Raw genomic sequence first — 27,824 nt, 5'->3', positions numbered from 1 at the left:
CAGCCTGGAGGGGACAGAGCATAGACCTCACTGCAGTTACAACTTCCTCATGAAGGGAAGAGGAGGGACAGGCAGTGATCTCTTCTCTCTGGAAACAGTGATAGGACTCAAGGAAATGGCCTGAAGCCACATGAGGGGAGGTTTGGTTTGGATATTAAGGAAAGGTTCTTCACCCAGAGGTGGCTGGGCACTGGAACAGGCTCCCCAGGGAAGTGGTTACAGCACCAGCCTGACAGTTCAAGAAGCATTTGGAGAATGCTCTCAAGATCTGTGATAGGATTCTTTGGGTGTCCTGTGCAGGGCCAGGAGTTGGACTCGATGATCCGTGGGATCCCTGTCAACTTGATATATTCTGTGATGTATATGCACATACATGAATGCAAGGTCCATATCCTCTCATTTATGTAGTTACCCTCATCTTCAGACTATCTCACAGTAATAAAAACATTCTTCTGAGTTAGGATAAAGGGGCATCTTCCCTTTCTAATATGCTGCAGAACATAGAGATGTGAGTTTTATCTACAAGAATAAGTCTCCCCAGCCTAATTTGTAAGTATTGATTGAAACGGAAGGATTAAAACCACTGTAGCAAAAAACCACAAGCATAGAGGTAAGTCTGTGGGCTCAGGTGAGCAAAATGCATTAATTCTTCCTGAGGCAGCCTACTACACCACCATCCTTAGGTTTCTGCTAGCCCTGCTGCAGCAGGAGCACACCTTGCAGCACAGTCGGCAGAATGAGAGAAGCTGCCGGGTGCTGCAGTTCATGGACTCATGTCTCAGTTCAAAGTCCCCTTTACCCATAACTGAAGCTGAAATGTATGTCTGTGAACAAGGGGCAGGTACACACTCCCTTGCATTTCAGGCAATGGACAGTCCCATCCAGCAGCCACACATTCAGAGTTAGTGCTGTCTGAAACCTGTGTGAGCAAACATGGGTCAGTACCTTGTGGGATACCCATGGTGATTAGACTCTGGAGCTATGCTAACAGCAGGCTGTCTCTGGGCACCAGATTGTACTGTGATCCATGAGGACCCACCATGGCTATCCTTCAGGGCAGGGGATTTTCTCTGGCTTCAGAAAACTGAATGGCTGGACTTCCTCACTGACCAGCTCAGTGGCTTAAGTTATTCTGCACCCTGCTGCCATGGTTTCCTTACCTCTAAACTGGCATGTGATGCCAGGCAGACAAATACACAAATACACTCCTCATTCACAGCTCAGAGCAAGGGATCAGCAGCATTCCAGTTGCTGTGTCCAGATGAAGACATCAACAAAAGCAACAGAGCAGCAGCCCCACCTTCCTTCTCACCCTTCCTTCCATCTAACTGTGTTCAGTGATAAAATTTACAGCCTCAGTATTTGGAAATGCCCTGAATGCCTTTCCCTTGGACACCACGTGCAAACTGAATTAGGTCTTAGTTTAAGAATGTTGTTATGAAATTTAACAGCTCTGCAGAAACAAGTGCAAATCACCCAATCCTCTACCCTCTTTCCCCAGCCGTTGGTACAGTCATAAAAGTAAAATGAGGTTACCACAGAACCAAATCTGCTGTAGTCCCTCTGGATGAAATTCAAATTTTGGAGACAACATTTCAAAAATGTAAAGGCTTCATTAACCAAGAAAGACCCAAGGAGCAGGGAGGAGGGACAGTAAGATACCCATAGCTAATGAAAAGATTTGTGTTACTGGGGGAGATCACTGGTGTAAAATGGAACCCAATGCACACATTAATTTTTCCACAGCCTGCACTTGAGAGCAATAAGGGATCAAACTATGTCAATCTTCTTCTTCACCTTGGCTTCCCACTTGCTGCTAGAAGTTCTCTGTGGCTGACAAGAGTTATGATTCAGGTTGTCCCCTATTCCCTGAGAATCTTTTTTTGGAAGCCTTTTGGGCTAGGGAAAATGAGCCTGTGATTCTTCTGTTTTCCTGTTAATGATGAGAAGAGACAAAGCCAATCCATGGATTCAAATTCTGATTTTCAAGACAAGGTTTTAAGGCTTGAGTGGAAATCTGAGCATGCCTTAAACTGCCATGGAAACCCAACAACTTGTCAGCTCAGGAAGGATCACTGCTACTGTGTGGAGGCTGAGCTCGTGCCTGATGACATTTATGCTGCCTGTCCATGGGTAGCTCACTTTCCAGAGACCTAGTCCTCTATGACTCCTTGAAGGTACAGGGATGGGCTGAGTTTCAGCGAGTGCTGAAGTAAGCACACACTTCCCAGCTCACTCCAAGGGTCACTGAACTTACTGAGGTTTGGCACAAACTGTTGCATTCCCACAGGTAAGAGGAATTTACATTATCAACTTCACCTTATCAACTTCTTAATGAAGAACACCTCTTTGCAAAGGGTGTTGAATATTTTGTGTCTGAGGGCCCTGAAGTCACATGTGAGTCACACATCCTTTTCCATCATGCTTTGCAAGATGATGCAATATGACTTCAAGCGTCACAAAAAATACTCTTCTTTCTCCTCTTAAAGAAAAATGTTTCTTTTTTTTCCATAAAGAAGACCAAAGCTTTGGGTCATGGCAAATTGAGCTCCTTGTGAAAAGCAAGAGGCCAGCATGGCTGATTTTCAAAGGACAAAACTAAACCCAGTGTAAAATAGAGAAGTTTATTGCTAGTCCTAAAATTAAAATCATGTTAGTCAATGCTTTGATTTTGTCAGTGAATATACTATTTCCCTACAATGGTTTTCCAGATTAGATTGATACTGTAATTGAAAATAAAATGATGCAGAGAAAAGTCAATAACTCTTCTACAAGGTTCTGGTACTATCACCACCCTGTGTCAGTCAACAGCTCTTTGGTTTCACAGTTCAGTTAAAGCTGGGACCCTATTAGCAGAGCTTGTGTAGTCTAAGAGTGTTTTAGGAACAGGGAAATGTGATTATATTTCTGATACTTTGCAAGGGAAGCAGAAGGTTGGTTTATGCTTCTGGGCCAAATCCAGTTCAGTAATTTGCCCTGCAGGCCCAGCAGATATCCCTCGTGCCAAGTGAGACCGCACATGCTTGTACTTGGGAAGATTTTGAACTTGCACACACCTCTGAAATAAACTCCAAAAGACTACATTGCAATCTAGATAGTCATAAAAAATCCCAAGTAGAGTTTAGAATTGCTGATGTTCGGAGATTTTTGAAAGAATTATGCTTTTCCAGTTTAAATTTTAAAACAAAAACTCAGACCTTGTCACCAACACAGGGCCAAGTAGTGAGGAGGTGACTTTGTTACATGAAAAGCACAATGCAGTCTGCTATGTGCAGCCAGGGTCATACTGCAAAATAGGGAATTCCAGGTGCAGCATGTCCTAGATGTGAAAATGGACAAAACCTTCCTACCTGCACCTTTCAAGGGAGTGAGGGGTCATCTGCTCAGGTCAGATGTTGTGAGTAAGTCTGCACAAAGTAAGGATAGATAATAATGTGTACACTGGCATGATGGACTTCAGCAACTTCCAAATTTCTATACTGAGATCTTACTTTATGCAGTACCATTCCTGTTTCTTTTCAGAAAATAGCTCACGTCAAAATCCAAAAGTATTATGATCAACACCCTATCTACAATTTTGCAAGTAAAATATCATTTGCCTTTGAAGTGTTAATTACTTTAGCACCTAAGAAATATGATTCCAGGGAAAACAAACTGCTGATCTGATCCAGAATCTGCTCTGCTATCCTCTCTTGGTGGAGACAGATATCCAGACAATTCTGTTCTTCAGCCAAAAGTTACAAGATCCCACTCAAGACTTCCAGCAAGTGCCCTCTGTTAGATGGAAAGGGTGGAGCTTGGCAATAATAGTGATCCTTTCTGATTTAAGTATGTAACTGTGCCTTTCTGCAGTAGCCCCATGGGAACAATCACACAGATCTCTGAAAGCAACAGAGCTTATAAAAGAAGAAATAGTGGGAAGGCAGGATGATCCTCATGGCAGAGCTGACAGCGGTGGCGGCTGTTGCTTAGGAATGCACAGAAGCAGCAGAATTAGTGTGTCTGGGAGTGCTTTCAGGAGAGCAGTGGCTGAGGCTTTGCCACAGAGACTGAAAAAGCTGAATCCTAAGGGAAGAGGAAAGCAAACTGCTAGCATGCACTAAATAAGCCCTTTTATGAGTGGTTTTGTTTTTGAGGGATTTTTTGGTGGTTTTTTGTTGTTGTTTTGTCGGTTTTGGGGGGTTTGTGGGGTTTTTTGGCTTTTTGTAATTTAAAAAGTAATGGCCTGAGTTTTGGAGCAGGTGGTGTTCGTGCCTGGGCAGTGCAATCAGGGAGCTGCTCCATCGGCAGCTCAGCCCGAGCACTACAGTGCAGCAACAACAGAGGAGTTGAGGAGAAAAATAGCGGGGAGGAGGCACCGTCTGACTGCACAGAGATTAACTCCTTCCCTCCACTTCCAATCTCTCTGCAACATTCAGCCGGAGGGGGAAGAGAAAACTCCATTTATGTCGCTTCCCCTCCTGTAATTGGCCAGAAGCACGCTATGCTGTGACTGACACAGGACCCTCTGCGGAGGGACCTGCTGGTCCCGTCCTCACCTCCTGGCATCCCGCGATGAAACCGGTCACTTGCAGAGGAGATGGCAATACATCGCTCGCAAACACCAGCCGGGTTTTCCTTTCAGCTCTCATCAGATACTGCTCGGTCCCCTTAATTCTTTGGGTTAGTTCCCGTTTTCATTATCTCTGCCTTTGTCTTGCTGATGGTGGCTGCATCTCGGTCCAGCTGAACCCGAGCTGTGCAGAGCATGATGCCATCCCAGCCACAAAGGTTTTGAAGTTGTTTCTTTCAAAAGCGGACAGGAAAGTATTTCTCATTCTAAGGAACAACCTCGGGAGGTGAAAAGCAGATCAGGTGATTCTGCCGTTTAACTCTTTTCTAGGTGGACGAAGGAATATCAGTGTAAATCAAACACCAGTGTTCACACACGCATCCCCACCCCAAGCTCACGCTTCTTGTTTGCCCTTTCCAAGCACTTTGTTCCAAAGGTTTTTGTTTAGCCGGGATACTCGGGGAATGGCAGCATTTCATACCAATAGCTGCATACTGACACAAACAGAGCGGAAACAAAGGAACTGCCTCTTAACTCGTTTACTACAGTCTTCACGGATTAAAACAAAAAACCAAACCAACAGCCTTCCAAGACACCAAGAACAAGAACAAACCCTCAGCTAACTGGTAACTTCCACAGCTCTGAATTCCCAGTCTCACTTTCTCCTGTCATTCTCCGTGCTGTGTTTTGTAAGAGCAAGTTTGCAAGAACAAAGCTCTGCAGAGAAGCAGATAATATGCACATATAGTGCCTTCTACTTGGCACTCCAAACCCAGGTTTTTCTCCAGGCTGTGGTGGAGTAATAGTAGTGTACAGAGATTATTCAACGCATGATACAAAAGCAATTCAAACATGCTAAAACAACTTCCTAGAGAACAAAGTAAATAGAAAGTAAAAATTACACATTTTGCTTAACAGCTGCACCAACAACATCAAACCATCAGCAAGTATCATCAGAGATTTAATAGCCAGGGCATTGTCTCTTTCAGTAAGCAGTAGGAATATGTATCAATTGGCAGGCTCAGGATAAAATTCGTTGAGTTGGGGCAGCAGGGGTCTAAAGCAGAGGAAGGTCAACACTTGAGCCTTCTCCAATTGCTTCAGTTTATCTCAAGTGTAGCAATTCCTTATGCTGTACAGGTCAGATTTAGATTCCTGGGGACCCAGGATTTATGCAGGGCTGCAGACTACACATTCCTGCCAATGATTTGATGGGATTGCCACTGCTGCATTCCCCACAGAATGCTTCTGTATCATACCATTGAGTATAATCTGACTGCACAAAGCACAGCTAAAGGATGGCATGAAGCTTAACTACTGCACATTCAGCTTCAGCTTTCAATATATTCATGTGTGCAGGTGTGGGCTGATTCCTGAAATAAATGGAAAGTGAGAAAGTGCAAATATTTAATCACCATTTCTTGCCAATCCTGCCCCTCAGTAGGAAATGTGATGCCCAACTAGGACCACATATTTTCACTTTTTCTGTATGGAAATGACAGAGGTCTCAGCATAACCTAAAAGAAAGCTGAGGAGGCTAGAGGAAAACAGTAGAATTAGCAGGTAGATCCTGTGAGAAACTGAGACCTTTTCTATCCTGCCTCTGTAATCTAGCTGGAACATCTGCTATCCAAGTTGACATCAGCAGTCCGGCTAAAGAGAAATGCCTCCTGTCCCTTTACAGCTCCTGATGTGTAGCATCAAATGCTGTCAGTTCAAATTAAGCACCGATGTTTTCTCCCTGTGTCCTGCCTGCTGCCTGACTTGTTGCACTTCTGCATCCAGCTGCAGTGCATGTACTCTAGCAGAGGTTGGTAATTGCCCTGCTCCCTGAACAGTTTGAGGAAGCAGCATGGCCAAGTTGGCAAATCACCATAGTACGGATCAGCCCTGCACATCTCCGAAACTGGTCCTTTCCCTCCCTGTTTATCTCCAACTTTTTGTTTAGACAGAAAGATTGCAATCTAGCAGCCATTCAGAACAGAAGTCTTGTGCTTGTGCAGTCCCCAGAAAACAGATTTCCAGACTCAGCTAAGTACATGGTCTCAAATGAAATGGAGCAGCACTAAAAATAAGTGGAGCGCACCCATCTTCTGTGGTACTGTATATTTAATAGTGTTTCATATCCAGATGCTTCTACTTTCTATAAGACCAGTTTTCTACCAATGTGAAATATCAACAGGGACCATTCAAAAAGTACAAATAGATACAATACTGAAGCAAGGATTTTTGGCGGAGATTAAAAATCTCAAACTGTCAAGATGTAAAATTATATTCTTCTGAAAACTGGACTATATAAAACTCATACATAATTTTTTTGGATCCTGTGGCTTGTCCTCCCAATTCTTAGATTAAATATCTTTTTGGATCTAAGACTGTCATGGTTCAACACCAGCTGGCAACTCAGACAGATAGAGCCACTCACTCAATCCCCCACAATGGGATGGGGGAGAGAATCAGAAGGGTAAAAGTGGGTTGAGATAAAGACAGTTTAATAGGGAAAGCAAAAGCCATGTGCATACAAGCAAAACAATACAAGTAATTACTTCACCTCCCATGGGCAGGTGTCCAGCCGTCCCCAGGAAAGGAGGGCTCCATCTTGTATAACAGTGACTTGGGAAGGCAAATGTCATCCAGCCCTTCCTTCTTCTTCCCCCAGCTTCATGTGTTGAGCACAATGCTGTATGGTCTGGAATATCCCTTTGGTCAGTTGGGGTCAGCTGTCCTGGCTGTGTGCCTTCCCAAATCCTTGTGCACCCCCAGCCTCCTCGCTGGTGGAGTGGTGTGAGAAGCAGGAAAGGCCTTGACTCTGTGTAAGAAGAGTTCAATGATAACTGAAGGATCCCTGAATTTTCAGAGCTGTTTCCAGAACAAATCCAAAACACAGACCCACACTACCTATTGTGAAGAGAATTAACTCTACCCCAACACAATCAGCACAAAGACCAAATACTCCTCATTTCCTCTCATCTCTTAAATTACATCACTGGACTACTGAGCAAAAGAGATTAGATCTCAGCAAACACAAATTTCCCTCAGAACACACTGAAGATCATCTCTGACACCATGCCAGATTCTTAAAGGCTACCCAATTAACGCTGTTTCATCTCCACAAACTACCAGGCACTGAGATTCCAAGGCTTTTAGAAGCCATGTGCACAAGGTTTCATACTGGCTACTTCAGGAAGACAAATGCGGGTCAGAAAAATCTTTTGCTTTGCTGTGGGTTGGAAAAACACTTTTATCTCTCCTGATTTTAGAAACTATCTTCCTTTTTCAGATGCTCCAGTAACATTTTAGAGCTTCATCTGTTGGACAAAATGATTTGCACAGTCCAAGCTTTCTTCCTATGTTCATCCTGGAGATGTTGACCTTACAAACATCTTGCCTATGTAGCCATTGACTCCAGCTGCCATGATGTCCCTAGGTCCATGTGGCAATGGGAATGTCTTCCCTACCCCCATCTGATTGGAGCAATTCCTTGCTAGGGCCTATTTTTCATTTGTCAAGACACACATTTCATTGCAGAGCTGTTCTTTGTTGAGCAATAAAGGAAGCTGCCTTCTCTTGCTAGTACAAAACAAGGGGCTCAGAAGGAAACATCTCTTCTCACAATTTATTCACAAAGCCTGCCCAAAATAAAAACAACAGAAGAAGTACAGGTTTAGGTCCCTTAAAGTGTCCTGAGAATTATATACACTATTTGATTAGACTGTAGCGTGATATAATGGGAGCACTGGAGTCATAATGAACCCACAGGACATCCTGACAAGTTTCCAGACTAAACATAAAACCATAGTCTCTTGACTATTTAATTTGTGTTTCTTTTTCCCTTGCATTTCTTCTCTGGTTCCCAAAGCATTAATTTATCTTGTCCACAGCCCTGAAAAACTTTTAAATACTATGAATACTGCATTCTCTGACTGCTCCCTCTCAGGCAGAGCATTGCCTTACTACTGAAGTCTTCAAGAGGGTTTCCAGCCAGGTAAAGAAGTGCAACTGGCACTTGCTGGGACTTGCACATACAACCACACCCTTTTGAACCCTTTGGAAGGAGTGTCTCAGAGCAGGTTTTCCCTCTGAGAGACGTGATCTTCCACCTGATGACCTCTGGAATGGAAATGAAGAAGGAACGTATCTTAGTAGGCCATGCAAGTGTTGGGATAAATTCTGCTCCTGGTACTGCTGAGAAAATCCTCTACTCCTTTTTTCTTTCAGCCCTTCTTCCCAAATTGAAGAAGAACTTCTCATTTGATGTGTCTATTAAATTTAGAGACACCCGGCTGCATAAGAAAGGCTGATGCAATGAAGGATTCTGCAGTCTCTTTCCAGCACCTCATGGTGCTAAAACAAATACCAGACATTCTCCATGGAACACCAAACAGGTGAGCACAACCCAGCTCAAACTGGTCATGCCATAGGGAAAACCTCACTTACAGCAATGTGGAGATTGAAAACTGGTGGGCTTCCAATGTCATCATAGCATGGAGTATAAAAAGAGTCAGCCCAGATCCTGAAATCCCTGAAGCATATGCAGCAGAGAGATTCATAGAAGCTAATTTACACCTGCTACTCTGCAGTTAGTTTGAATATCTCCATGGAGTTTTCCTGAAGGCAAACACAGGGAGAGAGAATGTCAAAAATTTAACATACTTTGCAGTACTTACTATAAGAGCAACTAACAATGATCCCTCTGTGATCATATAGCAGAATAAATTGATTGGAAAGAGCAGGCAAGAAGTGTTTTTTAAAGCAAAGAATCTACTGCACTTCATTCTTCCCTCCAATTTTTGCACAGTTTCGGCACTTTTATTTAGCAAATGTTGTAGTGCCTCTCACTGAACAAGAATTAGGTGTTAGAATAAGCCTCTGCCAATAATGCTGACTACACACTTGTGATGCCAAGCAGATGGAGAAATGCAGCAGAGTGGCATCACATGGATTTTATTAATTTCTCCTTTCTGCTTCTATCCTAGTCTCCATTATTAAAATAAAGATTGCTGCATCTACCAAGTCCTTCCCCATATAGGGTCAATATCCAATTGCTTCTGCAATATGGTCTACTGCTTTATCAGTCCAGTCTTACATGTGCCATAACAATGCTTTCATCACTTTCTTTGTGAGGTAATTCATCAGTCTCCTAGACAACATGACAGTAGTACATAGGTCTGAAAATTAGGCAAGAGAAGCTGTATTCTAGTTCCTCTGTAAGACATCTGGTAAACAAGCCTGGCTCCACAACTTCTCTCTTCAAGTATTTCAACTACTACCAGATAGTTATCACACCACTGTAGCATGGCCAAGTTCCTCTTGCTTGAGTCCTTTTTTTTGCCTCATTGTCCCGTTTGAATGTAAATGCAATGCCTGGTTAGAACCAGTAGCTGAGTACTGTCACTAGATAATTTTTAGTCTTGTTCCACACACAATGAAGTGACCAAGCATTTAATTTTAATCCAGATGTTCCCAGTTCTTTATTGAAAGTTGCTAAGATAGGTTTGACACATTTTTCTAACCACTCTGAGTTGCTCTGTTTTCTCAGTTTCCCATAGAGATCTTTCTCATTCAATAAAACATTTCTTCAAGCAGAATGAAGTATGTTGGATCAGACATTAATTTTTGCTAATGTCTGGCACTTGTCCTTGTTAGGACAGAAATCAAATAAACCTATAGAGAGAGGATTCCTAATCATGTAATAAATGGTCCTTGATTAACCCAAGGCTGTATGTATGAGCAGAGGCTTCTGCACAGCTGAAGTTGCAACATTTTTTAGTTTGCCAGTAACCACACTCTTATTGGAAGTCTTCAGTGACATCTACACAAAGGCCCAAATCCTAAGAAGTTGCTTAAGCAACAAAGTGGAAATTAGAAATCCCATTACTCATGGGATTGCAATATAATAACTTATTCAAAGTGATGACCAGGACATCTATCCAGCAATTCTGAAATGCAGCCATGCTCAGGATCTTCAGCCCAAATGCTATTATAAAATAGGGTGAATCACAATGAATACAAATGCCTTGAAGGTCTCTCAGAGACCACTGGGAGCTTGCCACACCTGTGCGGCAAGAATCAAAGGGAGATCCATCCCGTCAAGATTTGAACTGAAACTCTGTCATACATGAAACTTGGAGTTAGTTGATAATTACTTCTGTAGGCAAGCAGTAGTAGGTTAAAATTTTATAATATGGGGATTAAAATCAACATAATAGGAAGAAGGCAGCAACTAAGAAGAAAATTCAGCAGAGAATTCTGAGGAGACAGTACCTTTTCCTCATATCTTAATTATCACTGAAAGAAATGCACCAGGACAGGCTGGGGGGAACCTGCTGGGAAGCAGCTCTGTGAAGAAGGACTCAGGGATCCTGGTGGACAACAAGCTGTCCCTGACCACAAGTGTCCTTGTGGCCAAGGCAGCAAATGGGATCTTGGGGAGCATTATGAAGAGCATTGCCAGCAGGTCAAAGGAAGGTGATCCTGCCCCTCTACTCAACCCTGGTGAAGCACATCTGGAGTCCTGTGTCCAGGTCTGTGCTCCTCAGGACAAGAGAGACATGGAGCTCCTGGAACAAGTCCAGTGGAGGGCATCAAAGAGTATTAAGGGACTGAAGTATCTCACAAGGAAGTGCTGAGGGAACTGGGCCTTCAGCCTCAGGAAGAGAAGACTCAGAGGAGACCTCATCAATGTTAATAAGTATCTGAAGTGAGGGTGCTAAGAGGAGGGAGCCAAGCAATAGGAAAAGAGGCAGTGGGCAGAAACTGATGCACAGGAAATATCATCTGAACACACAGAAGAACTTCTTTCCTGTGTGGGTGATCACATGCTGGATTGTCCAGAGAGGGTGTGTACTGTCCCTCACTGGATATATCCAGAATCTATCTGGATACAATCCTGTGCCATGTGCTCTGGGATGGCTGGCCCTGCTTAAGCGGGAAGGTTTGATCAGATCACTGTGGTCTCTTCCAACCTGACCCATTCTATGATTCTGTGAAATGGTCCCAAACAGACAAATATGGTTATATACTTACAACATTCTGGATCTAAAAAATTGAGATTCAGTTCTAAAGCATGAATCTGTAACACAAAAGGCTTTTTAGGTATAATTAAGTACAATATTTTGCTAAATCAGGAAGATAATTGCCTGGCTGCTGACTTTGAAACATTTCCATCACCTTTTTAAGAAAGAAAATGTAGTGTCTTAGTGATTCCCCCCTATTATTGAAAGACTTTTCTTCTTCTTTAAATGGGCCATCATAAATGCTCAGAGATCCACAAGGAATGCACAAAGCAAAAAATGGTGTAATGCAAGCACACGGGTTTTTTCTCCCTTTAAAACATCCTACCTATCAAAGAAAACACATATCGTAGTTTAGCTCCAGACCTTTCAGAGATTGGTGAAATATTCATTCAGAAATTCAGGAATTCATTCATGTACAAGAGAGGAGAAAATGCTGTTGCTGAAAGGAATAAAAAAAGGGAGGGGAACCATAGATATGAAACATAATATTCCTCAAGCTATTATGTTGTTATACCCACTTGTGTTAATATCTAATATTTCTTATTTTAAATTGCAACTGGTATGCCCTGTATTTTAAGGCATCAAATTATACTGCCATATTGAGGATTATTTAAACAATCCCAGTAAGTAGGTCAGTCAGTAATTTACTCTTGTTTTATTAGAGGGTGCTAAAAGAAAAGAGCAACACCGTTATTTATTAAATTAACAGCTAGACCCAAATTGTTGGGGGGAAAAAAAGTCATTAGTTGAGGAATTGTTTTGCTAAGATTTCTAGCATAATGAAAAGTATGGCAAAACCTTTGTTTACCACAAAAATTTGTGTAGGGAGCAAACACAATTAGAGCAGCCTCCTTCGCACAGCAGGTTGGATTAAGCATCAGGAGGAACAAAGCAAAGAAGAGCTCTGATGACCCAGGGGACCAAGACAGGGGATGCATTTGGTCTTGTGCAGCTTCATTACACCAGGTTTTTCCACAACCAGAATGGAAAGACTCTAGAAGCTGCTGCTGAGAGAAAAGAAAGAAAAAAGCATCTCAGTCAAATTTCTTTAGAATCACAAGCAAGAAGCATTCAGTTATGATTTTGACATACACAAAAACAAAAAATTATTAAATTGTACTTACGATACCAGAACAGCCTTCTGGCACCAGACCTCATATATTTACTTGATAAGTAATCTCCAATTTCCTAGTGTTCCCACTGGAAATTCTCTCCAGTACTGTAATGCATCAAATGAATTCTAAAGAGAAGGTATTGATTTTGATGTGTGGCCGTAGGTAAATATATAAAGCTAGAATAAAGCATTTAAAAGGCACTAGCTGAATGGCATAGAAGGGGTGAAAAGGGCAAAGATCTGCTCTTAAAGGGACACATCAAGGCCCTGACACTCATTCTTCCTTCTGAAAGCAGCATCAGCAACTCCTCCATGTGAATACTCTGTGGTGAGGGATTTTCATGGGTTTGGCTAGAGATGGTGGTAATGTCCTGCCTGTGCATCCTCATCACCACCCAGAATGGACAATCATGTGCACCAACACTTAGCAGTCATAACAGAGGTAATAAATGGTAATATTCCTTTGGCTCAGTTATTTTACATCAGTATAACTGTTCCCAGGCTGTGGTAATAAACCAAATGTTTTGCTGATGTTGGCCTCAAGAGTTTCCTTGAATGCTAGATTTCAGTTACGGTTTGTCTTTTCCTTTGCTTAGAAACGTTGTTCCATAAAAACAAGTTTTATTCATGAACCTAGCTCTAGCTAGCCTTCCTCAGTGCAAGAGACTGATTCAAAAGTTCAGCTTTCTTCTCCTCCCTCACAATGAATTTTTTTTTCATAACCTGTGAAGCAAAAACATAATTAAATTTCCAAATCACTGCTACAGGATTTTATGTGAGGCTTAACTTTCCAGAAGAGTCTGCAATAAATCAGAAAGGCTTTATTAAGAGCTAATTTAAAATATCCTGGTAAAATTTTTGCCCTTACAGAAACATAGAGAGAAAGTAAGATCATCACATTGTTCTGCTATAGAAAAGAAGTAATTTGGGGCAGTGAGCAAGAAATGGGTAGTCAGAAGGTCAGTACTGGGACAATTCCTGGTCTCTATTTAGTTCTCAGTTTTCTAAGCTCACAGCCTGTGGAGGGTAACAGGATCCTCCTATTAAATATTGGAGAATGTTAAGTAGTTACAGAATACAATTTTTGAACTTATTACAAGAACCAGCTTTCCACAGAAGGCAGTATGTCCAAGTCCCCACTGTTCAGAGCATTAGGAAACTTTGGACAAATGCATACACACAGGCATTTGCACTTTTAAGGACTCAGGAAAACAAGTATAGACACAAAATATGAAAGTCAATCCATTAGAGTACCAGCCTGATAGGGGAAAAACATTTCATCAGAAATTAATTTCCAAGGAAAGCCCTAGATCCTTTTCTGGCACCTGTCTTGTGATTTATTAGCCCAGATACTTCAGACAGTCTTGTAGCCAGCAGTATCAGTTCCTCTTCTCCATGTAACCAGGAGTCAACCCATTTAGGACATCATGCATCACATTTCATCTGGCAATCCAGAAGCCAGCAAAAATTCCACAGCACAAATAGCTGTTTCCTGAAGAAAACACTCTGCCCATTGACTCTTGAAGCTCATGCTAATCCTGAGGCACAAGCAGTGTGAAAAACACAGAGTTGGTGTGAAATCCTTCAGGTGGCACAAGCATAGACTGCTGTTTTCTCCAAATCCCTAACCTAAATTCATTCCTGACAGCTCAGTGGTGACCTCATCTGTGTCCTGCAAGTAGGATAATGCATAGCTGACTAAACAAACCCAAGCAAGAAATTCAACATCTTGCAGATGGCATGGCCTGAGTGGTCGCACTATTATCTTGAAATGGCTCTAGCACTGAGGAGAAGCTGACAGAAAAACTGACAATTCTCAATTCACTTTGAGATGAGGAGCATGAGAGAGTCAAAACAGGTAAGCCAAGCTTACTAGTGTCTTTTGCCAAGGCCATTAGAGAACACATGCCACAATGCCTAGGCATGTCAGTATTTCTACAGTCAAGGGAATCAGAGATGACCCAGAAGGATCAAATGCTGACCACAGGAAGCCACAAAACTAATGCAGTCACCCAAGTTTGTACAGGGTATACAAACTATCCAGGCTCCAGAGAGTCAGTGGGAGTCAGGCATCATGAGGGATGAATCACCTTTTTCACAATTCTCTCCCAAAATATGAGGACAAAGCACAGACTTATAAATAAGAGAGAGCTAACAGCAGGAGAGCAAACAAGGATCCAGCAATCCTCTGTTTGAAAGCAAGCTTGACTCTGTGCTTTGCCCCCACAAAAATGGCCTTGTCAGTCTGTCCTGTCTATACCTACCATCTCACCACAAGAGGTTTCAGAGACACAGTACATTAACATATTTCCTCAGAAAAATTCCACTTCAGAAAACCTTTTACTTCAAAAGAAACTGAAAATTAACATAAAAATCAGATCATCTGGCCCATGAGATATGAGAAAACTTTCCACAACAAGAAACAGAGAGCTGAACAGCTAGACTAAGGCAGCAGGATTTTGCAAAATGCCTGCTCTATAGAGTCTGTCTGATATCATGAATCAATAGGTTACTGGCCTATGACCTGTGGAGTTTCCCTTCCTTTATGGAGCAGAGAGGAATATGGGCTAGGACATGTTCTAGCAGAACAACTCAGTAGTACAGCACTTAGGCATTAGCTACAAAATGGTGATGAAAAATACACCAAAAGTAGAGCTCCTCCTGGAAATTCCATTTACTAGTATTTTAACCAAACACATTTTTCTGCCTTGAGTAAACAAGCATATGAGGAAAAAATGAACAGCCAAGAGAGGTTTTGGATTTTTTTTTTCTTTTTTTTTATGTCTAGCTTAAGTAACAAATATCTGGCTTCTACACTGATGACTTCTCAGTTAGGAGGGGCCATTTGGCTTTTAAAAGCTTAACAGGGACTGTAACTAGATTACTGCTGCTTGCTTGTCAAATGTGTAACCTAAAATTCCATCCCCAACACAAAGCAGTTGGAAGATGATGCAAAAGTGTCTGCATTTCTGTGTGAATGCAGAAGGTATGGCCTCAAATCCACACAAAGAGTTCAGGTTCAAAGATGCAGCAGCCTCACGAGGGGTGTCCACTGCCCAACCCGAGCACGGCCAGATGGTCAGAGCAGCTCTGACACAATGCCTGGGGGAGGGGGCTTCACAGGGAAGTGGCCTCTTTGGGGCAAGGATGCTGAGGCTGGCCAACCCTGTCCTACAAGCTCTGCCTGCTACAGCTAATGGATGGATACTGGATGAAAAGGATAAAAGCCTAGAGAACAGTCTAATGGTTATTATGGCATATAATAGGACTGGTAGACCAGGGATCATACACAGACTGTAGCCTCACAGAGAAGCTGAGGCAGGGTAGGATCTTGCAAGCTAGAATCCTGGAGATTATTTTAATATTAAAAAAAAAACAAAAACAAACAAAACATAATTGAAAACATTGATCTGGTCTGTGTATCTATGCTTCCTGGACAAAAAAAGGATAGCAGAAACCAAAACTATACCTGTATCAGATGTTAGGTGTTAGTATTAAAAAGTTAAAGTGAATTTATATTATTTAACAATAATAAAAAGAAGACCAAGACCTTTTTGGGAGCTATAACAAAGAACAAGTTCTGATTTCAATCATGGAGTCCTTTAAAGACATTGCTCTTACATACCAGGTCTAAGGCTTTCTTGAGGAGAGGAGCTCACTACCAAAAGAAAAGCTGGGCTGGAAAAAGGAAGGTTATTTTTCTGTACTTCTTAGTTTCAGCACAGAAGCTATTTCAAAGCAAAGAATAAAGTTGCTGTATTTCTTGAGGCAGCTGAGGAAAACCTTCAGGGTTTGCTGTGAAGGTGCAGTAATCTCTGCATTCAGCACAACACTGCACATGCAGCAACATCTTTGGCAGCTGGGCCTTACACACAGTGCCCTTTATGCACAGGAACACAAGGCAGTCCTTAATGCCTGATCTCAAGCCTGGAATTCTGTTCATAAGACAGAGTCTATCAGACTACTTTGACATTTAATAGGACATTGCTCTTACCCTCAAGGTTCCTCAGTGAAACCAAGGCCTTCCCACTGACTTCAGCTTTCCCTGAAAAATCACTGCATCCTGCAGCCACGTAGACAGCTGTTGCCTACCATCCCCCTGCCATGTCACCATGTCATGCCATTTGAACCTAGCAGCCTTTTCTTGGTACTAATCATTTATTAGCTGCCAGCAAGTAGCTATTTTTCCAGAGTAGCTGGGATGTGAAAAAGGCTGTATTGATAAACTGGGCTCTGAGTCCCTGAGAGGGAGAACAGCCTCTCTCTGCTCATGGCAGGTCAGGCAGATATGACCTCTCATGCTGGAAGCAGCTTTCTGACATGACGGCACATCATGTTCACCTTTGTGTGAAAAACACTGACTAGAAAAGCCAGAGCTCCTTAAAACAAAAAGGGGGTTCCCATCAATATTAAAGAATCAAGAAAAAATTCCCCTATCATCAGACATTCTTTTGCATTCAGATAATGGGAATGAGAATGGACAGCAAAGCAGGAGAAGCAAAACCGATTTGTTTTATGTAGATATGTGTGCAAGCATCTTCTCTGATCACTCCATCCATGTTCTCACTAACTCTAACAGTAATAGGAAAACTCTTTTTATCCTGGTGTGTCACTGGCCAGATTTCCCTGTTATCTCTACCTCCCATCAGAGGCATCTTGGAATTCTTCAAAGAAATAAATGGGTTTGGCATTTACGTTACTGGCCTTCAGCTACAGACTCAGCACCCTGAACCGTGTGAGCCAGACATGCCCTCAGTCTTGGAGCACAGGCTCCATCTTTGTCAACACTTCATTAAAGCAGTATCTCCACACTGGGCCCTCCTTGCTGCTGCTGGTGAAACTACACCCTCCTAGAAAGCTGATCCAGGTCTTCAAAACCCACAGAAATTTCAAGAAAGCCAAAACTGCCAATCAGCCTTTGTCTTGCAAGACCTATGACTGCACTGCCATGACCATGGTTACTTCTGTCTGAAGGCTGAGAAGGAATGTCAGAAAGTTACAGCAAATCAAAATTAACTTTTTTTTCTAGTTGATCTAGAAAGCTGGATACAAGTTCATTTTTCCTCTAAATAAAGGGAAATGAGGAAGATGTGAAAGGCTGAATTTCAGGAGGATCTTTTACTTCACTGCAATGCACTTTTCAAAAACCCTTAAGTCATACAGCAAACCTTTGGGGTAGACTTCATTAACTTACTGATAGGGTGTAAGAAAGAAGATTAGAAAGACAATGAAATAACAGAGGGAGACAGGAGATTAGTGAAATGTTTCACATGCAAAACTAGAACTGCATTGAGGAATCTGTCATCCCAGCCTTTCCCCACCCTCTAATAGCACCATTTCCAGCAAAGGATTTTGTGTTTCCATTATGTTCCCTCTGCAAACTGCTAGTGAAATGTTACAACTGAGAAGAAAAGCAGACAGACAGCTTCTGAGACTGACCAAGAGGAAGGTGCTGTCTGCAGAAAAACAAAGTCAGAAGAATAGGCAGGAATGTCTAGAACACATTACATCCCTTCTTTTCTGATTCTACCCTTCTGTGATTTCAAAGTACCAGCCCACTCACCAACTTCAGAGCTTGCAATCCTGCCTCTTGCATCTACCACTGTGGTTTCACACAAATGCCAAAGTCATCAGGATGGAGTCCATAAAGGAGAAAAAAAAAAAAACAAACCAGAAAACAACCAAACCCTGTCAAGCCAAAAAATCCCTTGTTGCCAAGGTAAAGCCCAGTCCAGATGTGTGGGTAATTTCTCACTTGCCTGTATGAAAAAATGAGTACAGAAAAAATTTCCATCTCTTGCCTTCCATTCTGCTTCCAGGAATAACACAGTCTTTCCATACCTTAGAACAGAGGCATTAGGCCTCCTCCATGTACATCCATGGCAGTAACCAATTTTTTATTTTTTTTCCATGCTTTAGTCCCAGACAGAGCTAAGAGGAGAGTGAAAAGGCTTTTTACAGTAACATATTTCAATGTGCTTTACAGCCACAAGGAAGCAGGTCAATTATGACAGTTCCTAAAGTGATAATAACTGAGGCAGATTTACTGCACTGCTCTTTGGAGTCCAGCAAGACTTTCTATCATACTTAGGGAAGACATCTTATCAAATCTGTAATTCCATTGCACTGAGATACACATACTTATCACAAGCACACTGAGGGAAAGCCTAAAAAGTAAGCACAGACAAATTATCAATTTTTCTTTCACTCTGAGTAAACAAATTATTTATCACAGAGACGTTAGCAGAATTCAATATTACATGAACAAAGTAGGCAACTGTCCATTATGACCAAAATTTTGAAAAGCAGACAGAGACATAGGTGCCCACTTTGTGACATTTTACAGTGATCTCTGATTGCCAAAAGAGCAGAGCAACAATCTCTCTCCATCAGCCTAAGCTTGGCACCTTAAATGGATAATGATTTTGAAAAAGCAAAGGGAAAGTCATTGACAATTCCACCTCTACAGAGTGAAATTGCCTTGGACCTTCATGAACCTCTCCTGAGGCTGATCAAATAGTTTCAGGGCCAACAACATGTAAAATAGTGTGACACTCCCATCTGCAGAATTGTAAGGGCGATACAGCAAAGCAGATACATTGCACCCAAGAGTTGAATCACCAGAGGAACACCAAGACTCCTGTATGTCTTTCAACATCAAATAAAACCAAAGTGGCTTCTCCCACATAACTGATAGGTGGTACTGTATCCAAATGTCTAACAAAAATTGGCTGGCTTTAAAAGAGATTTTTTCTGGCTTCATTCCAAATTGCTCTCAAACCTGCCTCCATAAGTTGCAAGCCTCCAATGTAAGAGACATGCAAGAAAAAAATATGCTCAGCAGTTACATATATTAAATCCTAAGACATTTTCCACTATTGCAGGTGTTGATAGATGATCTGGTCCAAATTTACTTCAGCTCAGATTTTTTATTCTTACCCAAAATACATAAATGAAGCAAAAAAGGACAGAATTTTTTTAAGTCCCCTTCCTGCCATCCCCTAAATTAACCTCTTACATTCTTCCAAAATGTGTAATCACATGGTAGAAGACATTATTTCCCTTTCTGAGCAAACAGTGAACAAGTAAACTCCATTTTGTTCAATGGAAATGCTGCAGAGATGCACTCAACTCATTTTTTGCCACTTGACAGAAATACTCTATTTTTTCCTTTTATTTTCCCTTTTCCTTTTTTTTTTTTTTTTTTTTTCCAAGGAGAGAAATTCTTGTGCCAGCCCTGGGATATGAAGTCAAAATTACAAGTGCACAAATTATCCATGTTACTGCACCATTGCTGGGTAAGGCAGCCTCTCTGGAAACAATAGCTGAGGCTTGAGGTATCCATAGGGAAAAAGAGAACATCATGCTTGATTTACTGTCCTTCTCATGGGATTTACTCTTGGCAAAGTGCCTGTGTGGTTTATGTCAGAAGGGATACATGATTTGCATGTGCATCCAGTGCTCTCTGTGAGGTAACTCTTTAGTGCTGATGGAACATAAAAGCACTGAGCATCCCATGAATTAAAAAAAAACAACGAAACAAAACCCAGCTAAAAAAAACTCTTGAGAACCATCCTCCACCAGGAAAAGCCAAAGGCCTGAGGCTCTGGTAGGAGAGGGAGAAAGATGAATACCCACATCTCTCTCCAACAAATCCAAAAGCAATGATGAGAATAAATTACTGTTAGATTCCATAATTAGATAATGGCAGAACAGTGTCAGTGCATGAAAATCTGCAACAAGAACATGAAAGAAGCACATTTCTGGATCCTTTTTGCCCTTTTTCTGCTCCGAACACTTTAGAAACAGACACTGCTTTTTCCAGGTGTGTATTAGTACAAGCAATGTAGATAAATATAGATGGACAAATAACACTTTGACCAGCATACTCAGATGGAATCAGATCAGTATCCATCAGAAATAGTCCATGATCCTGTACATTTAAAGACAAACCACACAAACAAACAAAAAAAAAACCCTCAAAACCAAAACAACTCCCTCCAAGAAAAGAAAAGCACCCCCCCAAGGTTTTTACAAGAACAAAGGTTGCAAGGTGAAATCCATGGTTTTGCTCTATCACTTGACACAGAGGTTCCCACTGCTGTTCACATGGCTGGAGACTGTTCACTAACAACTGCAAATACCATCTCTCTGGACTCAGCAATCTGTAATGGGTGAATGAAATTCCTTCCTCCCTTCTAACAGGTGTGGTCCAGTCAGCCCAAAGAGTCTGCATAGGAGAACCTGGTTAACTGCTATTTACCATGAGAGATAGTAAGCAGTTCATTGTTTCTTCTGGTGGCCACTCAGGATTACATCAGCTGTAACAACTACCTCTGCTTCATCTCTATTTTAGAGGACCCAGGGGACTGAGAGCACCAGGCATCTTGCTGCTGTTTGTGGAAAAAAATTGTCTCAGAACTTGCAGAATAACCAGGAATGGGGAGAAACACTCTGTATTCTTGGGACTCTGTCGTCTTGCACGTTCTTGATTTGCCTGTCTGTGCAGGGAGGAAAAGGCTGGTTATAAAGAGAAATACAGAATTAGCAGCCTTCCTTGTTGGTATGGCAAAAGAAAATGAAAAACTCACACCAATACAATGAATTTCTGAGTAACAACGGAGCTTTGGGAAGACAGTAACAATTTCTCCCTCCAAAGCATGAAATCACAGAGATCAATACAGCTTAAGGGAAATACCTGCCAAGCTCTAAATATTTTTGCATAGCAGCCTTCATACAAACTGCATCCAAAGTAAGCAAGCAAAGCAAAGACACATAGAAACAAGGAAAAGCAACTCCAGCCAGCCTGAGTTGAGTTTGAAAAGGAAGGGGATGGATTCAGGTACAATTCAAGAGGAAATGGAAGACACTTTCACAACTACCCTGGAAGGTGCAAGTCATGGGCCGGCCGTGGTCCAGCTGGTCACCTGCTGTATGTACAGTTCCTATGAAGTTGAAGGTGAGCTAGGAGAGTCAAGTTTCCAGAGATATGCTACTACAAAACCATAAGCAATTTTCAAAGCATCCAGAAGTGAGCATTTAGTTCCAGGAAAAACAAAGCAAAACAAAAAAACCCCACAACTTTATTTAAAATACCTTTTTGATACCTTTCTGTGCATTTCTATAATATCTAACATTGTGGGTCCCTGATGTGATTGGATTTTGTCCATGACACTCTAAGAGCAATAACAGGCTTACTGAAATTAGTAAACTCATCATGAATTGAAAGAGCTTTGCCTCAAGGCTGTGAACAATACCTGGAGCCTGTTTTTCTTCAAGTTCTAACCTTTGTTTTCTGTACAAATACCACCATCCTTCTATTCATACCTCTTACACAAGAGACAGGTCAGACAGACAGACACTGGTGAAGAAAAGGAGGAGCAAAGCAGTATTTGTTCAACAGCAAATCAGAATTCCTTGCTGAGGACAATACCTGCAGCACCATTCCAAGGACTGGTGAAATCTAAACTATCAACAAACAAAGCTAATCTCAGAGAAAAGAGAGAAAACTGGAAGTTTCACTGGGTTCTAACTGTCATCCAAACATTTGCTGTGAGTACTCTCAAGAAATTCTGCATCTTTAGCAAACATAATGTGCATAGTTATTTGCAAATGAATTCTGACTGTTCCTTCCTGCCATGCAATTCTTCATAATTTATTCTCATCTCCCTTTTCCTCTTCCTCTACAACTCGAATTACATTTTGGAAATGCATCCCTTGTTTGAGAAACAGGATTTAATATCATCCTAATCAGCTCCAATTTTTTGGGGAGGCAGAAGGAGGAATTGAAATTAATATTGTTTCAGTTGCTTTCATATGTTAGAAGGGTGTGACAAATCTAGGATACATATTCAGAACATTTTTATTTTCACCACTCAAGAATTTTATGGAAGAAAGGAAGGCTTTCTCCCTGAACAGGGAGAGTCTCCTCCCTGTACACAAATACTTTTGGTTTCCAGGCACCTTTTCTAGCCTTATATGTCTCTTGAATTCTTTCTAAACAGCAAAATCCAGTCATTACTAGAGATAATAACCACTTACAGCTAAACTCCATTTTGCTCTCAACTCTCTCCCAGCTTTTTGTGCTGGACACAGCCCAAGGTGCGCAGAGGCTGTGGCTACAACACTGAGTGACAGAGGTTCCTGTACCTGAAGATAATGACATCATTTGTATTTAATGGTAGGGGGCAAAAAAAAAAACCAAAACAGGACTTATGTATACCTCCACAGATACTGATTAGGTGATTTCAAAAACAGAGAAAAGTGATGATGTTGATATGCATCAGTGAAGAAAATCTGCCTTTAATCATAGGCAGATACCTGAGCCTTTATAGTCAGCATTTCTTCACTATGCCCCTGTATCAGAGTCATAGAAGAGATCCCTATAATCATCAAGAAATTCAAACCTACACATTTTATAAATAAAAATCTGCAGACCCTGAGTGAATACAAGGATGTAATTCAGCCTAGGATTTCTGCAGCTGTTAATAAATCACTCAAGCTGCACTCTGGCAGCTTATGACATCAGCAGATCCCCTCAAGTGAATTACAGCCATTCATTTACACAGAGGAGGCCATCTATCATCTATTATTGACCATCTGCTACTAAGAATACGCACATTTTTGATAAATTAATAAGCCTTTGGCGGGAAACATATTTTATTTTCTTCCTAAGCATAGTCACTTATGATATCCAGCTTTGGGTTTGTGACTGTCAGTCAAAACCAACTTGTGACATCATCCAGAGGTGGTCACACCTTGATGGCTTGGGTCCACTTGCCAACACCTCAGGCAAGGCACAGTGGCTGGTGCTTAATCCTGCTCCTGCACAGAGGGAAGGGACCGATCCTCTCACAGGTACCACAGGAAGGTATTTACTCACCCAGCACACAAAGGAAACAAATTCTCAGACTGACCATGCCAACAGAGGAGTGTTGCTGTTTGCAATGTGAAACCTGTTACCTCTTTGCACATCATTTCTTCCCAGTAGCGAAAGTAACAGCTACAGAGCAACTCCTTGCCCTGCACAGAATATAAACCACCAGCATAAATGAAAGATCAGGGTCATTAGACCTGATGATTTCCTCTGTCTCCTTCCATGTAAGACTCTCTGCTTCCTCATACTTCACCTCTACTCACTGATACTGCTGGGCTCCTAAGACTGTCAGATCTGATGGTAAGGATTTGGGCACAGTATTTCCAGTTTAGAATTCCAACACAAGTTTTATGTAAGACATAGCACAAGTCATGATGTGCTTTAAAACTGTGGCATGAGGGTGCCTTAGAGCCTAGCAGGCATGCTAAAGAGCCAGAACATGCACGACAACTCGGCTTTGCCACTGGCACAGGAACACTCCCAGATGTCTGTGCCACAGCTGCTGATGCTGGGGCTCTGTAAAAGCACTGCAGAATAAAAGTCAGAAATAAAACCCCTACGCCTGCATGGCAGAGTAGAACTGTCAAGCAGGTGATGGACTTTTCAATTGTAGTTGTATGTTTGCAGCTCTCCACATAACCCACTGCCACAACCTGTAAATCAGATTTGCAAATAAAGTCAGAGTGGGCACAGAACACCATTTGCTCGGCTAGAGCTGTATCTTTTTCAGCTTAAGCTGGATTTGGCTTCATTTCAATAGAAAGGTTTTGTTGCAGGGGTGGTTTGGAAGAGGGAGGCTCAGGGCTGGATTCTGACCCTGTAGCCATGGCCAGGGGTCTGGGCTCACACAAAACCCCAGGAATCACAGTGTAGCAGCTTCTACACACAGCTCAAGTCACCTTTTGCTTCTTACAAGATACAGCTTGTACAAAACCACTCAGTACATTAATATTTTACTAACTACAAATTTTTAGTAAAAACTGGATGACCAAAAATGTTTACAATATTAGAGCTGTGTTGTCATAGCATATATGGATGCTGAAAATGTAAAAAGTGGGAACATCTACAAAATCTGCAAAAAGCAATTATTTTTTTTATAACGCTAACAATTTAGGAAGACTACTTTGGGAATTTAAAACTACTGATTCTTGCCAATGCACACTGAAACTTATCTATGGCTTGGTGCATACTGAAAATCTTTTTGTCTAATAGTACCAGAAAAAAAAAATCTCCAGAAGTCACAAAAGCAACATAGACACGTTGAGTAACCTATGACTGACTGAATTTTTTACATCTTTAACAACTGATTTCATCATTCCCATCCTTTGATAACTAAGTAGAAAACAACAAAGGTTTATTACCTGAGATTTTTCATGTTCTGGTGAGGGTCCAGGCTGAAGTGGCAACATTAACTTCAAAAGTAAAGCCAATATTGAAATTAACCTAAATAGTTTCTAAATTGAAGTCTGAACGTACTATACAAAATATACTAAATTACCCCAATTACATTTAGTGGGAGACAGTTGCCATTTTTGGTTTCCAAAACAAAAACAACCCAAACCAAATCAAACAAATAAACAAAAAAACCCCAAAACCAAAAGGCACATTTAACATAGTAAACTTATTCTTGAAGCATCCTATCATGATCTGACCATGGTTTGATCACTCAACTTCCTTATTTTTGAAGACAATATTTTGTTCTATTGAATCAAAGGCCTACAATGTAAAACCACTAAAATGCGGAAGAAATAACAAACCCAGCTGTAATTGAAGTGGAAATAGTGATTATTTTTTCATTTAATTTTTGCAATTGTAACCAGAAGAACAGAAGAAATAAGTCTCAGATAAATGAATTCTGGAAAAAAATTAATAAAATTGTCCTTTCAGATGTAGCCATGGCTTGTCAGCAGATCACCTGCCGGAGTCTAGGGAAAGGATGAAAACAGGAGCTTTTCTGTGTCCTGTTTTCAACCACACTAAGGATTCACCAGCCATTGCCAAGGCTATGGAAAATTCTTGTTGCCATAAAGACTGAAGTCAGCATCTTCCAATCTAGCAACATCCAACCTTCCAAGAGGACTGGATTAGCTGTTTCCATAAACCTACAGAGCAACCTGGTGCACTAGAAAGCAATATACACATATTAGTAATATCACAGTGCTACTGCTCACAATGCTGCTGACAGTCCATTCTGGTTTGAATTAAATATTTTAGACATTTATAATTTACCTGTATGTTAACCTGGTTTGGCAACTGGGTAGGCAAAATTTCAGCTTCAGAGGCAATTCCTTGTTATCAAATTCGAGTAAAATCAATTTGTCTAGCAATTTGGCTTGTTGAGACACATGGAATTTCCAAATATCATCTCGCTGGTGTTATTAAAGCAAAATTAAACAAAGTCACATGCAAAATTACGTTCAATTGAAAATCTTTAGCATCCTACTATGCATAAAGCTGAGGATTTGGTATTCTGGGTGAGTAGCTGCTGACAGGATAGATGTTACACGGCAAAGATCTCCCTCAGAAAAAGGGGTTTCTGGTTGCCTTCGACTGAGTGCAAACAATCCAAAAGCTCTAGGAAACTTATAAAAATAAAGCTTCTATTTGATAATAGTTTGTTCTACCACAAGCGTACTGTACAATAAAATACAGAACGCGCAACGTGAAACATCACGCACATCTCAGAATTCCTGAACTTCCAGAAGGAAATCGTTGGCCTCCGAGCTTTCCAAGCCCGGCGAATGCAGTATCGCTCAATAGCTACCGCACTGACGAGCTTTTTTTTCCCCACAAGGGCCCGTTCTTGCCCCTGGGGACTATCGCAGCCGTCCCGCCCCGCTATCGCGACAGGGCGCGACACTGACGCCGCCGCCTTTGTTCGGGCGCGGGGGGGCGCGGCCGCGCCCCGCCACTGGGGGGCGCTCCCGGAGCCACCGCTCCGTGAGGGCCGCGGCCACCGCCCGCCGCCGGCCCCGCCGCCGCTGCCTTCGGCGCTGCCCCTGGGCGGGGAAGGGAAGGGAAGGGAGGGAAGTACCGTCCCAGCCCCTCCAGCCCGCGGGGGCCATTTTTAAATGGCTCTGTCAGACAGCGGCGCGGGGGGGAGCAGGTGCCGGAAGAGCTCAGTTTGTGGTCCCATTCCCCTCTCAGGCGGGGCAGGGCGAGTTGTCGCCGCACGAACCGCCGAGACCGGCACGGCAGGGGAACCGCGAGGCAGCACAAGGAGACGCATCCCGGCTGCATGCCGGTGCGCGCCCCGCGGCGGGGAGTCCCCCGCGTTTAAAGGGCAGCACCGCGCGGAGGGATCCCGGAGCGGGACTTCTTCCCCGCACACACGGCCGTGCGGGGCGGCCCGGGCCTCGTTCCCCTCCCTCGGCGGGATCCCTCCGCCGCGCCGGGCGGTCATGGGCCCCGCGGCCGCCGCCGGCCGCGCTCCGCGGCCGGACGGGCTACCCCGGCTGCCCCCGCGCCGCCCGCGGTGAAGCGGCGGCGACAGGAGGCGGCGGCGGGGAGCGGCACGGCTGGGGGCGGGCTGTGTTTCCTTGCCAGCGGTGTATCCTTCCGCGGCGGCGGGAGTGCGCGGCGGCGGGTGTCCGCGGTGTCCCTCCGCCGCCGGGAGCGCAGGGGCACTCGGCGTCTCCCCGGACGGGGCGAGGAGGTCGCGGGCTCCGCCGGGAGGAACAAGAAGAAACTTCGGGGCGCAGCGGCCAGCGCGGCGCTCGCCTGGCTCGGCGGGGCGGCGGAACGAGGGCTCCCCGCAGGGAAGGAGGAGAAGGAGGAGGAAGCGGCGGCCGGTCCGCGCCGCCACCCCGCGGGGTCTCTGCGGGGGAGCCCGGGGGACTCTTTCTCGCGGGGCGCGGCGGAGGGATCTCCAGGCGGCTCTCCCCGCCGCCTCCCCCCTGCGCCGCTCGCCCCTCGGCGCCGCCATCTTGGATTTTAATCCGCCATTTTTTTTCCTCCCCCACTCGGAATTATTTTTTTATCACTATCGCCGCTTTTTTTTTTTCTCCCCCCTTCCTTAGTTTTCCTCCCCAGTCCGCCCCTGCCTGGCTCGGTCTTCACTTTCCCCTCTTCAGCTTCCTCCCTTCCCCCTTCCCCCCCCTCCCGCACCCTTGCCTTTGATGATTCATTTTCCCCCCGTGGCAGCGGGGGCAGCGCCGGCGGCGGGGGACCCCCATCGCGGGGCGGTGAGTTTGTGTCTCTGGGGAGGGTCTGTGTGTGCTCTGTGGGGTGGGGGAGGTGCCGGGGCCGTGAGGGGGATGCGCCCCT

The 27,824-nt window shown here is 43.1% G+C and overlaps 1 protein-coding gene and 1 long non-coding RNA gene across 4 annotated transcripts in view; one reads left to right on the top strand and one right to left on the bottom strand.

Moving 5' to 3' along the window:
- Positions 1 to 5,056: 5,056 nt before the first annotated feature.
- LOC107206432 lies at positions 5,057 to 26,520 on the bottom strand. Its single transcript, XR_001522417.3, has 3 exons — positions 12,377 to 26,520; positions 8,990 to 9,160; positions 5,057 to 7,361 (listed from the first exon to the last, which is right to left on the bottom strand). It is a non-coding gene; the product is annotated as an uncharacterized LOC107206432 (long non-coding RNA).
- A 578-nt stretch (positions 26,521 to 27,098) lies between these two features.
- KMT5B (lysine methyltransferase 5B) overlaps positions 27,099 to 27,824 on the top strand; it is a 28,132-nt gene continuing 27,406 nt past the window's right edge. For 2 of the 3 annotated variants that reach the window (XM_015631003.3, XM_015631004.3), the window contains exon 1: positions 27,099 to 27,742. The gene's annotated coding sequence lies outside the window, so the exon portion shown is untranslated. The remainder of the gene's footprint in view (positions 27,743 to 27,824) is intronic. The other variant, XM_015631010.3, reaches the window with a different exon arrangement.

This window comes from Parus major, chromosome 5 (assembly GCF_001522545.3).
Source record: "Parus major isolate Abel chromosome 5, Parus_major1.1, whole genome shotgun sequence".
NCBI classification, from domain to species: Eukaryota; Metazoa; Chordata; class Aves; order Passeriformes; family Paridae; genus Parus; species Parus major.
Note: the sequence above shows the minus strand (reverse complement) of the source record. Positions and strands in the feature narration are given on the sequence as shown.